The sequence below is a fragment of the Neolamprologus multifasciatus genome, chromosome 6 (assembly GCF_963576455.1).
Source record: "Neolamprologus multifasciatus chromosome 6, fNeoMul1.2, whole genome shotgun sequence".
Lineage (NCBI taxonomy): Eukaryota > Metazoa > Chordata > Actinopteri > Cichliformes > Cichlidae > Neolamprologus > Neolamprologus multifasciatus.
In genome coordinates this window covers 6,430,977-6,448,318 of record NC_140444.1, presented here as the reverse complement: position 1 = coordinate 6,448,318, position 17,342 = coordinate 6,430,977, and the positions used below count along the sequence as shown (strand labels likewise).

General features: G+C 37.1%; 1 protein-coding gene and 1 long non-coding RNA gene across 2 annotated transcripts in view; one reads left to right on the top strand and one right to left on the bottom strand.

Annotated features, from left to right (window-relative positions):
- The window catches only part of LOC146516269 (uncharacterized), a 274,115-nt gene that overhangs the window by 115,480 nt on the left and 141,293 nt on the right, over positions 1–17,342 (bottom strand). The window lies entirely within an intron of this gene.
- LOC146516248 (perforin-1-like) overlaps positions 6,586–17,342 on the top strand; it is a 579,062-nt gene continuing 568,305 nt past the window's right edge. The window contains exon 1 of the mRNA XM_085163413.1: positions 6,586–6,986. The gene's annotated coding sequence lies outside the window, so the exon portion shown is untranslated. The remainder of the gene's footprint in view (positions 6,987–17,342) is intronic.

Genomic DNA, 17,342 nt, shown 5'->3' with positions numbered 1-17,342 from the left:
AAATAGCAGCTGGCCCCAGGGATAAACTTGACATATTTTGTTTTTCTAAAATTAATGATTTCCCACATAGACAGCTAATAACGGTTTGCCAGACGGTTACTGGGAGGAAGCTGCCAGAGTACACAGTTCTTCGGTTTACATTTTGTTTCTTTATTTTTACTCGGCTTTGAACTCCACCCACTCCCCTGCTGCTGAAGAATCCCAAGAGATGAAGAAGGAGATTGCAAGATGGTCATGACTGTCTCCTTGCTGTTTATGCAGTGTCATGAGTAGTGTTTATCAAATGAATGTGCGTGTATGTGTGTACAGTTTTGCTATGGAGGTTGAGAAAAAAAGTCTTTAAATATGAATCCACCTGGTTTGTAATGTAATGTAAAATTGCACTATCTATAAAAAACCCTACATATTCTATTGCTCAACAGCACTACTTTCAATACATTATTATATAGTTAGAGCTGCATTTTACTACATTATATTGCTTGAAATTGTCAAAAAATAAAATATAAAAAAAACATCTAAAATATAAAAAAACTTGTCCAGCATCCCCTAAAAAATAATAATAATTGCTACACTATGTTATCAATTATGAAGTTTTCACAGAACTCAAGTGTTCACACGCAGTCCTCTGAAAAACAAATGATATCTTTATTGTTCCCTTAGTGCTTCCTTATGTGAGCAATAACCAGGTTATGCAGTGCTAATCAAATGTACTTGTTACAGTGTTACAATTTCTATAACAGCAGATGTTTTGACAGTTTGCTGATCAGATGTGTGGAAACCATAATTTTCCCAGGAGTGGACAACCCAGCCAATTTACTCCAAGGTCAGACAATGTAATTCACAGAGAAACTGCAAAAATCCAAAGAGCTACATGTCAGGCTTCAGTTACTTTCATGACCATTTAATTGTTAAAAAACTGGAAAAGTTGCCAGGATAAAGCAAGCAATTCTGCAAGAAACTGTCTGAAAAAGAAAAGGGTAAAGTCCACACCAACCCCCAACTAAAATGCTTTGGCAAGACATTAAGAGAGCCGTGCACAAACAAATGCCTGCAAACCTAAATGAGAACTGAAGCAGCGTTATAAGGAAGAGTGGGCCAGAATTCCTCAACAGTGAAGTGGGACACATGATGAAGTCATACAGAAAATAATTACTTTAAAATTACTGCTGCTAGAATTTGTTCTCCAAACTACTGAATCATGGGGTATTAGGTTTTTCCACAGGACTACATAGAATGTTTTTTTTCCACATGACTGTATGTTTATTTCAAAATTTAGCTTACCTCCATGCCCTACAGGCACTCTGTGGGACTACTAAGACTGGATATCGCCAAATAGACATAGGCAAAGATATAGACTTTATTTAATCCCACACTGAGAAAATTCACTCATTACAGCAGCACAAGGGACAAAAAGAAAAGGTGAACTGGAGATATATTAGAAAAATAAAAATAGGAAAAAATGAGTCTACAAAAAAGACAGAATACTATACCATGTATAGTTGGTTACTATATGCAGTAAGATGCACCAATATTTTTCTTTTTTATATATACATAAAGTGCAGTAGGAGTGAAAATAATATACCATTGCTGTAGCAATCTACTACTGAAAGAGCTGCTCAGGGTCTTTATAGTCTCATGAAGGAGGCAAGTAGTGTTGTCCATAATCGACATTAGCTTGGCTAACACATAAATTAGTATAGCTCAGTTTGTTTTGCAGACCGTTTCACAATAATAATAAAAAAAACCCTTCACTGACTGCAAAGTATTTTAATATAAGTATTTCATTTTTTTTAGTTTGCCCAAATTATGTTTGAGCCTCTGAAAATAGGTGAATATATAAAAAAAATGGCTGTAATTCCTAAACACCTATTTCAAAAACGTACAAAAACCCATTTATTTAAAATAAAATTCTGCACTGTGATCACATCTTTACTGTCGGTTTAAAGGTTCATAGATTCTGCGTGGCCTGAAAAGATGTTTTGATATCCAAGGTCTCGTGTCTGTAAGAATGCACTACATTTATTTCATGTTCTTCTGAATTTTCAATTTCAGGCAAGTTAAACTTTAAATAAATCTTTGTGATATGTTACAGGTCAAACTGACATGCTGTCTGATATTGACTGGGTATTTAATGATAAACAGTTCTACATTTATTTTGTTCAAATACTTAGCAGACAGAGCACAACGTAAGTAGTCTTTATCTCTACATATTAGTTTAATGTTAAATGTAGTGCATTTACTTTGGGTTTATTTCAAGCACTTCTACACTAGTTTAACCAATTTGTGGTTGTTTTTGTGTTTTTAAACATGTTCAAGTTTGACATTTGATTACACAAGGTTGTGCTTGTGTAATCAAACTACACACATATTTATTTTTTCTCATTTCCTGTTTGTATTTTAAGAATGAACAATCTGTGTCCCAGATTAGTCACTTAGAAAGTCTAAAGAAAAATAATTATCTTAATTATACTTTAAAGGGAAAAAGTACATATTGTACAAATTGTCAATAATGTTTACACTTGAAACAAATGTTTACCTTACACATTTTATTGAGAGAACAGCTATCATTAACTTGGCTTTGTGTTATTTCAGTTAATTAAAGGAAACGTACAGATTTTCTCTATAGACAAATATCTGCATATAAATATGTAGAATGTGCAGGAAAGAAATTAGAATATTTGATTTGGGATTTCTGTTTTCTGTTTGTACTGAAGTCAAGTAGTCTGGGTTATAATCATAACCAGGTTTGGTTGCCTGCAGATAAACAAGTCATTTGAAGATCAAAAAACAAATTGTGTAACACAGATTGAAGATAATTTGGCTTTTTATGAACTTTAAAAAAATCTAATGTACATCAATTTCTAAACTATTTCTTGCGGAAACGTTTTGAATTGGATATTCATTACATACATCAGAAGTGCTAGAAAAATTGTCGATGAATGATTTAATTGTGTATTTATTTGTAAATCACAAACCTACTCAAATGTAGTGCTTCATTTATACATGCTACAACTGTAAATGTTTCTGAATTGGTATGTAGACTATCAATCCTTTAAAACTTAGTTTACACATTTAACTTACTTAGCAAGATTGAGGGCTATTATCTCCAACCACCTTGTGGCTGCGGTTCCGTACAGCCACCTCAGCAATGGAGGTGTGGAATATGGTTCATTCAGACTCAATCAATCTAGCCTCCCTGTTGAAGTTTTGTCTGAGGCGGGAGTTGAATTTTAAATTCAAATTCAGTTTATTTATATACCAAGAAACTACAACATTAGTCGCCTCGAGGCGCTTTATATTGTAAGGTAGACCGACCCTACAATAATACATACAGAGAGAAACCCAACAAGCATATGACCCCCTATGAACAAGCACTTTGACTGGTAACAGTGGGAAGAAAAAACTCCCTTTTAACAGGAAGAAACCTTCAACAGGACCAGGCTCGGGGAGGGCGGGGACAACTGCCACGACCACTTGGGGTAAGGGGAGGAAGACAGGACAAAAGACATGCTGTGGAAGAGAGCCAGACATTGATAACAAGTATGATTCAATGCACAGACAATCCCTCACAATATGTTTCGGCAAACCAGGCTTTTCCAGCATCCTCTACCACCATATTACGTGTCTGTAGATGTGATAATATGATATGATTACAAAAGTGATCATCACATGTGGCCAAGGTTGACCTGTTACCCTTTTGTTCGAACAAGTTGTTTGTTATAGGCAAACTGTGATTATCACAGAAGTTCAGCAATGAAATACAGTTCAGATTCAGGTCATGTAGGCAGCTCCTCCCAGTCACAACGTCCCAGGTCCCATGAGAATGTTGTTCCCCATTAAGATAGTGAATCTAAGAAGGTCTATTCGAAGAGCCCTGTAATCTCAACTCTTGTTCACCACATAAGTGCACACAACCGTTAGAACCCATTAAATTAAATTAAACATTAATCATTATACATAAATTAAATTAAACAAGTAATAGCACATCACCAAGATATTAAACTATTTATCATGATATTAGACTTTTTTTTCTCCACACTTCTGTCAGTGTTTGATTTCACATGCGGACTCCAGATGTTATCAAAAATATTGCAACAAATGTAACATCTGTTACATTATGGTTGAATTTCACTAAGAAAAATGGATAACAATTTTAGTACAAGAAGTCTGTGAAGGTTCTCAGTCATCCAGGTCATCATAGTCTCAGGAGCTTGGAAAGAAAAGCGTCTGGACTTTTTTAAGTTGCTTGAAGACGTTTCACCTCTCATCCGAGAAGCTATGGGTCAAATGGTGGAGAGTCCAAGATTTAAACCCAGTGGGAGTATCACCCCAAAGAGGGACAAAGGACCCCCTGATGGTCCTCTACCTAATCGCATGAGCCAAGAAAGGGCTGGGAGAGTACCCAGCCACTGGTACAGATATGTAGACAACACCTCAAGAAGAAAGTATAACTGTTTGCCTTTCCTGGACTGCGCTGTGCACATTGAAGAGAATGGCAACCTCAACATTGAAGTTTACTGGAAGCCCAAACACACGGACCAGTACCTCCTCTTTGTCTCCCATCACCCTCTGGAACACAAACTTGGGGTAATCAGGACCCTACATCACCGGGCAGAACATGTTCCCTCTAAGCCTGAAGGGAAAAAGAAGGAACACACACATGTAAAGGAAGCACTTAAAACATGCGGTTATCCCAATTGGGCGTTCATAAAGTCAGCAAAGAGGCACAGAAAAGAAGATCAGACACCAACTAGGAAGGATAAGAAAAACAGACGCAACAACATTGTCATCCCCTATGTACCCGGTGTATCAGAGAAACTCAGGAGGGTTTTCTCCAAGCACAACATCCCAGTGTATTTCAGACCCAGCAAAAACACTCAGACAAAAACTGGTTCACCCGGAACACAAAACTCCTAAACACAAACTTAACAATGTGGTGTATGCTGTACAGTGCAGTGAGGAATGCCCAGACCTCTACATTGGAGAGACCAAACAGCCACTTCACAAGCGCATGGCACAACATAGAAGAGTCACCTCCACTGGACAAGACTCAGCGGTCCATCTGCATCTAAAGGACAAAGGTCACTCTTTCGAGGATGCCAATGTTCACATTTTGGACAGAGAGGACAGATGGTTTGAAAGAGGAGTGAAAGAAGCCATCTATGTCCACTGTGAGCGACCATCTTTGAACAGAGGCGGTGGTTTACGACACCAACTGTCTGCCATCTATAATCCAGTTTTAAGATCCCTTCCCAGACGCCTTAATGCACACTCACACCCTGGGCCATCTGACCTCAGGAAATCACATGAATGGGTGGGGCCAGGTTTCACAATGAGCTCACCCGAAACCCTGGCTGATTGTGACCCACACCCGTTTTCACACCTTGGTTCATGTGATTACGTAGAGGATCATCAGGGGGTCCTTTGTCCCACTTTGGGGGGAAACTCCCAATGGGTTTAAATCTGGGACTCTCCACCATTTGACCCTAGAACGGAAGAAGCTTCTCGGATGAGAGGTGAAACGTCTTCAAGCAACTTAAAGAAGTCCAGATGCTTTTCTTTCCAAGCTCCTTAGACTTTAGTACAAGAAGTAATAGTTCCAAATAGTCCTTTTGAATTCTCGGTATGGAACTGCTTAAACTTTAGCAAGTTTTGCTTCTTATGTAGGATTTTATTTGTGTTCTTCTGTTTCTAAAATCCCTGTTCCTTATTGTCACACAAACACTTTCTTTTGCCTAAAGCGCTGCATTTATCTGCCTGTCAATCAAAAAATGACACAAAAAATAACCCCTAATGAAAATATTTGTCTACCTTTTCTCTCAGGCAGGTTCAAGCGTATGCATCAAGTTCAGTGCTGAGAATACAAAAATAATAAAATAAAATAAAAATCAGCTAAATCTACCTATTTATCACTACGTAGAAATATGCACAGGTGAAAGAAAGCGCTGCAGGCAATGTGAGAAGGTAAACATATGAGTGCATTCATGGAAATCAAAGTTGTGGGTACAGAACAGAAATAGGGGGAAATAAAACTTTAGATTAATGTTAGAAACATGGCAATTTTTACTCATTTTTTGCTGGCTTTGGCCTATCATAATAGTACATCCAACATATAAAAACACCTTGGTGCTGCATGTTAAAACATTGTGTGATAAAGTTTATTTTGTACCATTTTGATCTTTGCATATATTTAAGAATCTGCTATACAGTGCTTGACATTAGTGATGGGTCGTTCGCGAACGAAATGGCTCTTAGAGCCGGCTCTTTGAAGTGAACGACGCGAGCCGGCTCCTTATTGGGAGCCGTGAGGTTTTTTTTTTCTTTCTCTCACCCTCTCTCTCGCCCTTTTTTCCGCTAAACTCCGCACTTTGCGCTAGGCAGAGGGGGGAGGGGCGTTAGTTACACTCGCAGTAGCACAGGAACAGAGCCAGAGAGAAAGAGAGCCAGGGACAACAACGTCACATTAGAAAGGTATAGTAATCATCCACTATTTTCAGTTGCAGATGATAAAGGATTCAGAAATCATGCAGGCCCATATGAAATAGAATGTGCATCTTATTTTGTTTTAATATTTTAATATATATTTAATTGTGTTGTGGTTTGCAGTGTTTTGTGTTGTTTCACGTTAAATTTGTTTAAAAGGAAAAAGCTGAAAATTTAAATAGTTAAAAATTTAAAATGTAAATAGTTGTTTTTTGTATTATATGATTTATTTATTACATTTTATGTGGAGTGAATAAATAAAGTATATTTATGGTGGCCCTTAGAGACAAAGCACGTACAAACTCCAAAACACGTACAATCTCCTAAGCACATACAAACTCCAAAACACGTAAAAACTCAGAAGCACGTACAAACTCAGAATCACGTACAAAAGACAACAGAAGTGCTCCAGGATGCTAGGGCGCAGTGTTGAGCTTTTGTTTCCTAGTGGCTACACAAGCCAGGAAGTATCAACAACCGGATTTGGTGTGTGGTAGTAACAGGTAAATGAACTTTTTTTTTTTTAAATTATTTGAATAAATATGAGTGCTTGTCTATAAATACACAAACAATACACACATGCTTTCAATTGTGTAATTTAAGTGATCTGAGTCTGTTTTGGAAGTTCAGTAAACGCTAGAAATGTGTTTTGGAGTTTGTACGTGCTTTTTGGAATTTGTATATGCTTTAGAGTTTGTACGTGCTTTGTCTCTAGGGGCCATATATAAACATATATAAATCAAACCACTTTTTTTAACATTAGTAATTCCTTTTCTGCATAATTTTATATTATTGTTAATGATTAAATAATTAAAGCAACAAAACAGCCTGAAGAGCCGGTTCGGAGCCGAAAGAGCCGGCTCTTTTTAGTGAGCCGAGCCGAAAGAGCCGGATCTCTAAAAAGAGCCGGAAATCCCATCACTACTTGACATTGTTTTGTTTAAATTCCTAAATTGAACTAAAACACTGAGTTTCTTTTATTTATCTCTTTTATTTCTTTTGCCATACTTTTGTCCCCATTGGTATAAATACATTGCACCACCACATCTCAGGCAGTACTGTACTTGCCCTGATGCTGAATTAGTTACTGTAGGAAGCTTAGTGCGTTGCCTTTCAAAAGCATAATGATCTCCTTTAACCCAAAATACCAGACAGCCAAATTAAGCAACCACATAAATCATAACTGCTCAAGCTGTCTTTAATGTTGTGAACTGTGCTATCCAACAAGCGAGGTTCTCCACATGCATTGAGAGAATATTGTCATGACTGCCTTCCTCAAGTGTGAAATTACTATCAAATTGTGGATGAGTTGTAAAATGGCCTGCCTATGTGTGGTGCTTGGCAGTAGTTCCAGTGACTTAACACATTATATTTCCCACAAAACAAAAACATGAAGGGATAAAACACTGCAATACAAAATCTGAGCTGTAAAGAAGAGAGGGTGATAAGATGCAACAAGAATGTAAAATATGGAAAGAATATAAAGTATGTTTGTTGAAAATAAGGGCAAACATATAAAATGTACCATTCGTTTTAAATTTTCAGCATTTCCCTTTTTGTGTGGCAGCAATAGTCTGTGCTACCTTTTATACTTTTATGTATATTTGTGAGGACCATTGCTCATGCCTTGTTTGGGTTGTTCTTATTAAAGAAAAGCCCATTGCTAGAGAATGTCACTATAGTACTATATGTCAATATAGTACATATAGTGTACATCTGACATTTTGGTATCACACTGGATAAAGTGCATTCCTCTTTAAATGACAATCACTTCTTTGAACAAATCAAGCTCCATCAACAAAGCTTGGTGGGAAGGAATATAATGGTCCTGTAAAGAACTGTGACTTCCATAACATCTATCAGCACTGAGATAAAGTTATGGATCTGCTACAAACCAGACCCTGTCGCAAATTATTTATCAGTGGTCATTTTTTTAAAAGTCACTTGTAGACTTATGACTGAATAAAATCAAATATAAAGTTTTTTACTATCTATGAACAAAGCTGATTAGCCACATAAACAAAAACTAAAAGTAAATTTAGAGTATCTTCTGATAACCTGTGCATCTAAGAAATATAGTTTAATCACCACTAAAACAAGCACCCAGATTTCTGGCCTCGACATACAAAAGACAACGCTTCCATGATCCAACCTGTACATAAAAAAATAGATTTTAGTTTTGTTGTTTAAGCGGCTGCTCAGTGCCATAGTGTGCAGTGGTCACCAACCTTTTGCAGTGTCAATTACAATGACCTCTGAAACTTAATTTGGCCTTCAGATTAGCTCAAGCAGTTGCCAGGAGAATGGTACTTGTCTGATTGCATTTTGTCAAATGTAAAGTTTGGTGGAGGGGGGAATTACAGTAGGGGTATTTTTTGGGAGCTGAGCTCAGCCCCTAGTTTCAGTGAAATGAACTCTCAATGCTTCCAACTTTGTGGGAACAGTTTGGGGATGGACCCATCCTGTTCCAACACAATGGCACACAAAGCAAGGTGTAAAAACGACATGGATGAGTGAGATTGGTATGGAAGAACTTGACCGGACTGCACAGAGTTCTTCTTCAGACTGAAGAAGTCACTTGGATGAGTGACGAAACGTTTCTCCCAGAAAACGCTACGTCCAGATGAACAGAATCAACCTTTGGAAAGTCTGGAACCATTTCAATCTTATTGACAAAACAAAGGCAGAATGTAGAGTCTACAAGAAAAGGATATCATATCGAGCCGGCTCCACAAACAACATGCACAGGCACCTAAGAACTGTCCACCCATCAGTGCAATGGGAAGATAAAACGCAGTCAGTTGAGTGTGATATTAATATTTCTAAATGCCAACCTTTCCCTTGATTAAAGATCTGGGTGTTCTTTCCCCCCCCCCCTTTTTTTTTTCCATATTTTAATTTATATTTTATTGTGTTGTGGTTTGCAGTGTTTTGTGTTGTTTCACTTAAAAGGAAAAGGCTGAAAATTTAAGTAGTTAAAAGTTGAAATGTATGAAATGTAAATAGTTGTTTTTTGTATTTTATAATTAATTTATTACATTTTATGTGGAGTGAATAAATAAAAGTATATTTACAGTGGCCCCTAGAGACAAAGCACGTACAAACTCCGGAGCACGTACAAACTCCAGTACGGATGCTAGGGGCCGTGTTGAGCTTTTATTACCTAGTAGCTACACAAGCCAGGAAGTACCAACAATCAGATTGGGTGTGTGGTAGTAACAGGTAAATGAATTTTTTTTTAATTATTTGAATATATATATATATATATATATATATATATGTATATATGTATATATATATATATATATATATATATATATATATATATATGTGTGTGTGTGTGTGTGTGTATGTATGTATGTATGAGTGTTTGTGTATTAATACAAAAACAATAGACATATGCATTTGATTAGTGTACTATAAGTGATCTAGGTAGCTCTGTTTTGGAAGTTCAGTTAACGCTAGAAATGTGTTTTGGAGTTTTCACATGCTCTGGAATTTTTAAGTGCTTTGGAGTTTGTACGTGTTTCGTCTCTAGGGGCCCCCATAAATATTTATATCTAAACATACATAAAGAAAGCCACGTTTTTTTACATTACTAATTCCTTTTGTGCATAATTTTATATTGTTGTTGATAATTAATTAATTAAAGCAACAAAACAACCTGAAGAGCCGGCTCTTTTTAGTGAGCCGAGCCGAAAGAGCCGGTTCTCTAAAAAGAGCCAGAAATCCCATCACTATTAGAGTGGCGACTGCAAGCCTTCTCAGTGACCTCACAAATGCACTTCTGGAAAAATCATCAAAAATTCTCATGAACACACTCTTAAGTCCTGTAGAAAGCCTTCCCAAGACCTGAAGCTGTTATAGCTGCAAAAGGTGGTCCAACATCATATTAAACCCTATCGATTGAGAAAGGATGTTTTTAGCTGTTCAGCACTTTGTTTGAAAGCAGTTTATATTATTATTGTTATAATAATACTGATACTGATACTAGTAATAATAATAATAATAATAATAATAATAATTATTATTATTATTATTATTATTACTATGTTACTCAAGTTCATAAGGAAAATGAGTGAATATTTGGGGGAATATAGAGTATACATTTAAAATAATCATGTATTTAAAATTTGCAATCAAATTTACTATTTTCAACAATGAAAATGTTGCACAATTACTATACTCTCTTTTAATTTACAGTGTTCAAAATGTTTGGGCAACAGCATGGTATTAAATATCTGTTCAACTGGCTTTCACTTTACCTTCGTGTTGATACAAAAAGACAAGCCACAGAGCTAAAACATGAAGTCATTGTGGAAATGACAAAAACTGGAGACCTGGTATGTTCCACCTGAGGCTGGTTAAAAAAAAAAGAGTCAAAAGTCTAGTAGAGTTATTTTTCATTCCATTTTTTAATCCACCTAGATAACTGAGTTATGTGGCCACACTGACAGCTGTCACAATACAGGCAGCTGAAGCTTTTAGTGTCAGTTAGCCCTCATCCACTATTTCATCATCTAACTGGAGTGTTTCAATTTATGTGTCTGTCCGCTTTAATTTACTATTATATTAATCAGATAATCCAAGAAAATGTTTCTTTAAGCACTTTTAATGGCTTATCAGACTAATATAATGGTTTGTCTTATGGTAGACACCATCCCAGTAATTTGTGTTGCACTTCAGGTGAGTAAATATCGATTATTTATGGAGTTCTTTACTTAGCACTAAACCAGCCAAATACTAATGTTGAAGGTTGAAAATAAGGGTTCCTAAACTAATGGGTAATGTCTAGGTAGTTATACCCTTCAGGCTGTCTATGAATAACATGTACAGCAAATACAGCTTGACATGGGAGAAATATCAGGTTCTTCAGATACTAAATACTAAATACTAAATGCCCCAAGGCTGTTTGTTTTAACTAGCTGGTCAATAACTACTGTTTAACTTTCGGTAGTTAGTTTACAAAAGAATCAACAGACTGTTGATGCTGATAAAAGTTGGTGCTGTATAAAAATACAGCACCAAAAAAAATATGATATGCTCATAGGGCCAAGAGTAACTGCAGGTTCAATCCTTTGATAAATTATAATTCTAAAAAAATGACTTAGGCTATGTTCACACTAATGCTCAATTCCGATTTTTTGATCAAATCCTATTTTTTTGTCTGCTTGTTCACACTACAAATAAAATGCGACAGCAAACGCGCTCTAGTGTGAACCCTCAAAGTGGCCCGCATGCGCGAAAGGAGACGTCACACACAACGCGCTCTGTTTAGACCCATACCAAAACAGCATTGTTTGACTGATGGCCTTAATATAAAGACTTGTTTTGGACTTTACGTTTCCCAATTTTGCTTGAAGTTATAAAGTTATTTTGTTATTTACATGTGGCCTAATAATGATCCTTATTGCTGTTTTAGAGAGGAGCGGAGCTTCAAAGGATAGTTGGAAATTTCTGTCAGAATCTGCAGATTATACAGTACAAATAAAATGTTCACGTTTCTCCAATGTTGTCTTTCCAACAGTTTCTCTAACATCTACACTGGATGGCCAGTAAGCGTTCACGATGTCTTGGCGTCTGTCTTGTGTCAGTGACGTAAAAGACCATTCAAACAGCAGTCGCTTTCTAAAACATTGGATATGTATCAGATTCAGTACCACATACGAAAGTGACCTGGATCAGATTCTAAAATATCGGATTTGTGCTGTTCAGACCGTCATACCATAATAGGATATGGGTTGCATACGGTCAAAAAAGTCGGATTTGATGCGCTTTCCCCTGCAGTGTGAACGTAGCCTTAGATCTGTGATCTGAACCCCTATGGTGTGCAACATGTTTTGTATCGTACGTTTTGAACAAAACAAGAATTAATGAAAAGTTTGTTTTAAAGTTGGTGTAAACAGCATTGGAAGGGCACGATCATACAAGAATTTGCACTAAGCTGACGAAAAAATATATGCTTGAACACAATAGAGATGAGAAAGAAGGAAAAAAACCAGAGGAGCTGATAGGAATGAAAGGTTCATTTGCCCTGTTTTTCATTTTAAGATCACATGTAAAATGCATATTTCTAAAAATGAATCACAAGTACACTAAAGTAAGAAGCTGTAGCCCCTGAACCTCTACACTGTTGTATGTCACTGTGTTATATGAGTACTGCACATGTGTCTGTATAAATGTGTGTGGCTTCATACCTGAGAGGGCTAAGCCGTTAATGAAATGCCTTTGTTTGAGTTAATGAGGACCAAAGTAGTTAAAAGGTTTAACAGACATTTGCTGTAATTGATAATTAGACCATACTGTAGCAGTTATTTAGAGATTATTTAACCCTGTGTTCGTGTGTGGTATGTAAGAGTATTTGAGTCTTCAAAACATATGAATGTTTGTGTTGATTATTCTATCTATAGCAAAGAGTGTGACTGTGATGTGGTTTCATTTTATGCTGTGAGGATTACAATGAAGAGTGTTTTCAGCTCTATCGGTTTCTTTTTCCCTCTGAAAGCTGAGCTGAGATTGACTTCTTCGTTCATGTGTCATACTTTACAGCTTGTGACCAGGCCAATCCATACATATCAATGCACTGTAGAGATGAACATTCCTATTTATGTAGACACATGCACACGTAAGTTCTCTGTAGTGCATAATTAAGTAAATAAACAATGTTAGCCGCCACAGAATTTGCAAGTATCATCAGCATTAACTGTATCCTCCTTTGATCTCCTTATTTCACTTTCTTTCGGATCGTACCACTCACTTCTCTAAATAAAGTCACACAGTACTGCATGAAGAACCACATCAACAAAACAAATGTAAAGGAGGTTTATACAAAAAAAGCCCCATAAATGAATACAAGCTCACACACAAACAGTTCATCAGACAGACAAGTACAAATTTGCACAAATACACACACAGTTAAACATGTTTAACTGCAGTAATAAGGCCACAGGGCAGTTCCTTCTGTTCACAGGAGAAGTGTGAGGAAATGGAAGAAGGCAGAGGAGGGAAAATAGGTTTGTGCAAACAATCTGTGATGCTGTTCCCATACATTTTTTATGTACTATGTGGGGTTCATTTCACTCATATATCATTTGTTTTCCTAAGTGCGCATTTGCATAAAGCCTTGAGCAAGGCAAGGGTGTGAATTAAAGCAAAGAGTAGAGGGAATAAGATTGAGAGCATCACAATACACACATTGGTCCACCAAACATTCCTTTCCATCCTGTAGCATCTTCATAGACACATTTATAGACACATTTATACACCAACACATTCACAGTATGCACAGTATATCAACTTGATGTGGATCATACTGAGGTTCACCTATAGATTGAGCAACTGAAAAATAGATGAATATGAAAAAATTATAACTGGTAATAAATTATTCTGTCTTTTCTCTGTAGCACTTTGCCTGTTGTAGCAACTGTCTGTTATATACTGGCTACATTTTTTAATCAAAGTTTTATGGCTTTGACCTTGCTTTTACAACGATTTAACTTCTTTGTTTGAGTTAATGTCAGGTCTTCAATTGCTTGCTCATGAAAAGATAACAAAATTAATTGCGTTTTATATAATCTCATGAAACAATAACTGAACTCTTTGTCCTGAATGCCAAGTGACACGTCTGGAGAAAAGCAGGCACCGCTCATCGTCTGGCCTTTCCTACGGTGAAGCATGGTGGTGGCATCTTCATGATGTTGGGATGTTTTTTTGGCAAAAGGAACTGGGAGACTTTTCAGGATCAGGGAAAGATGAATGCAACAACGTACAGGTCAGTGGGTTTCTGTCGGAACAAGCAAGGCAAGTAGTGCTTGCTTTGTCAAATCTAAAAACTGACATAAATTAAAATGTACTGTCTCCTTTTATTTCAGACAGCACCATCACTAAACTCCTCACCTTTTCACATCCATCCTTGACATTACTGCCACAGTGGGCTATCATTGCTAAAACCTGTACTTGTTTTCTACTTAAAGGAAATCATAGCTTTCACCGTTTTACAGGTGTGTCCATCTCCTGTTAACAATGACTTGAACTGAGCAAATTGAGAGGCCAGCAGTGTTTGTCTGGTGGTTTTGCACACTGTCAATGAAGCACTATTAAACTGACAGGAGAGCAGTGTGTGAGGCGAGCTGCTGTTGGCTCAGCTGCTCTGAGATCCGTTACAATTTGTTCCTTGTGTAAAAGAACAGCTAGCATTAGCAGAAAAAAGGCTCCAGTCATTTATCATCATAACAGATGAGTTTCTATTTGCTAACTACCTTGAACAACATGTGTGAACTAGAAAAATGGAGCACGAAAAACGTTTTAATAACTAACTTATTATCTTGATGCATGCTCAATCATTAAGGTAAGAAAACCCCAAAAAAAGTAATACTGTTCATCTGAAGTAGCATTTTAATCCGGAGAAATGTTTTTGTCACAAAAACAAAAACATTTTTTCCCAACGTTTTTACAACCTACTACAATATGGAAAGGTTAGCGCATGATTTAGCCTCAGAGGACAACCGCTAATATTTCGGGGCCAGTGAATATTCTGGGGCCAAGATGTCCTCTACACGTTCACTGTTTAAAAAATTCAAGCTAAAAGAAAATAATAAAATATTTTGACAATAGCTGACGGCTTTGTGATTGTTTGCCAGTGCATGAAAAACTTCTGTTTTTCACACTCACTGGAAGGATAGGTGCACTGAAATGCACCTATCATGTCTGAGCAGGTGATAAATCAGTACTACTTGGGAAATAAAAGCATATTACAGTTGAGCCCAACTTTTATGGTCAGTCCTTGAGGGTGAGTGAAATTAAGTCATGCAGTTTGTTAATGGAAAAAGATCAACACAAACATTGCAATAAGTTATTGCCTCAACAGCCATGTTAATTATTTGGATAAGAGTGGCTAAGTGCATCTGCAATAATTGCAGTGGCATGACTGAGAAAAACACTGTTTTTTGGGTGCATGAACCTATCCGAGTCAAACTTGGGGAGTTAGCACTCACATGTTCTTCTCCTTGCATGTTCTCATTAGTTCTTTTGAACTAAAAAGAGGTAATTTGTGAGCTCATGAGGCTAGCTTTGAAGCCTGATCTCACTGGCAAAAATGGCAAAAAGAAATCGAAGTGTGCTTGAGGATATTTTTCACTTTCCTAGTATACGGTGAGTTAATTAATCCACATACGCACCTTGAGAAAACCTCTCTCTAGTACAGACTGCCATCTAAGACAGATTTATTGTTTTACCATGTGTCCTAGTTTATAGCATATGTTTTTGTGGCTACAGCATGTGTGACTGTATTGACAACATTGTGTATGTATATGAATGTACCCTCTGTTTTTCTCTTGAAAGAGCAAGTTGAGTTCTTCTCCATAACAGAGAAGTGAATTTTCATGTATTTTCTATAATGTCAATGTTAGTTGAGCTAATGGAAAAAGCTTCACTGCTGGAAATCTTGTCCACACATCTTGCCACCTCGTTTATTAGTCCAGGAATTATTTCAATATTTACTGCCACTGCTAAAATCTATTTTATACCCGATGCAGTGTTGCTAATATACTATTTAACATATCTTAATTCATATTAAGCACGTGGTGTTTGAATTCCACTGGTTTTGAGTGTCAACAGTGTTCACAGCTCTGAAATGCAGCAACTGGCTTGCATTAACCCAGCAGATTCTTACTCAATTCAACAAGTTTAACATCAGCTTGAGGCTCAGGTCATTGAGTGAACCAAACAACATTCATATAGTTTCACCGTGTTTATTATCCTATTTTCATCAGCCTGACCAACACAATTCTACTTGACCCAAAGGGAGCTGTACAGGTTTTGCTGTTTGTGCAGTTTTTATTGGTCCTCAGCAAACGATAAAACCTGCTGTCAAAGTCAAACACATTTTCTTTCACAAAGCGACTTTGTGGCTTGTTAAAATGTGTGATTAACTTAATGCTTGTGTTTCTTTTGTGCTATTTTCCCCTTACAATGATTACTGTGGGATGACATGATGCACACATGCTCGGGGGGGAGAAAATACACAAACACACCCACACAAAGATCACAAGATAAGGCCCTTATTCTGGACTACATTGTGAGGCCTTGTAGAGACAGGAGAGTTCCATTAGCCAAAGCAGCCGAGCATGGCCACTGCTGGCTCATCACTATCTGCCACCCTATCTAGTCACAAGTCTGGAGAGAGAGTGAAAAGGAGAGGAAGGGAGAGGGTGAGGTGCACAGACAATGAAAGCAAGCGAAGAAAAACAGCAGTGATAGAAGACATTCTAAGGAGCGAACATAGAGGGAGGGAGAGAAGAGAAAAGAGATGGAAATAAATCAGTGAATATCACTTCACACATCACAGTCTATTTGGTCAGCAGATGATTAGTCAGCATACATGGTACAAAAGAGCTGAGGGACCAATATATGTACCATTAAAGCAGTACTTTAATGTTTCAGTGTGATTTACGAAGGTTTAAATAGCATATCATTCCCCAGTTACTCACCATATTGTTAACAATACATCAATGCTACTGCGCTCTTATTGGAATCTAACTAGACATATAGAACAATTACTCACAATGCTACTGGGCTTATTCTCAGGATGCTCATCATGCAGAAGTTGATTACGTTAGAGAATGTGTTTGCCTGATTGTTTGTCCATCTGCTTCCAAAACAATTAGGCACATGCCTTGGTTTTCTCTAGTCTTCTCTCTTGTATTCTCCTCTCCCTCTGTGTTTGGTATCCTCCTGGGAGCTAACTTCTCTACTTCACTCCCCTTTCTCTCCCTCTCCTCCTCTCCTTTAATTCCCAGCCTGCAGAACACTGAGGAAAGTGCTGATGAACAATTAAACATGGTCCTTCCCATGGGAGGCAA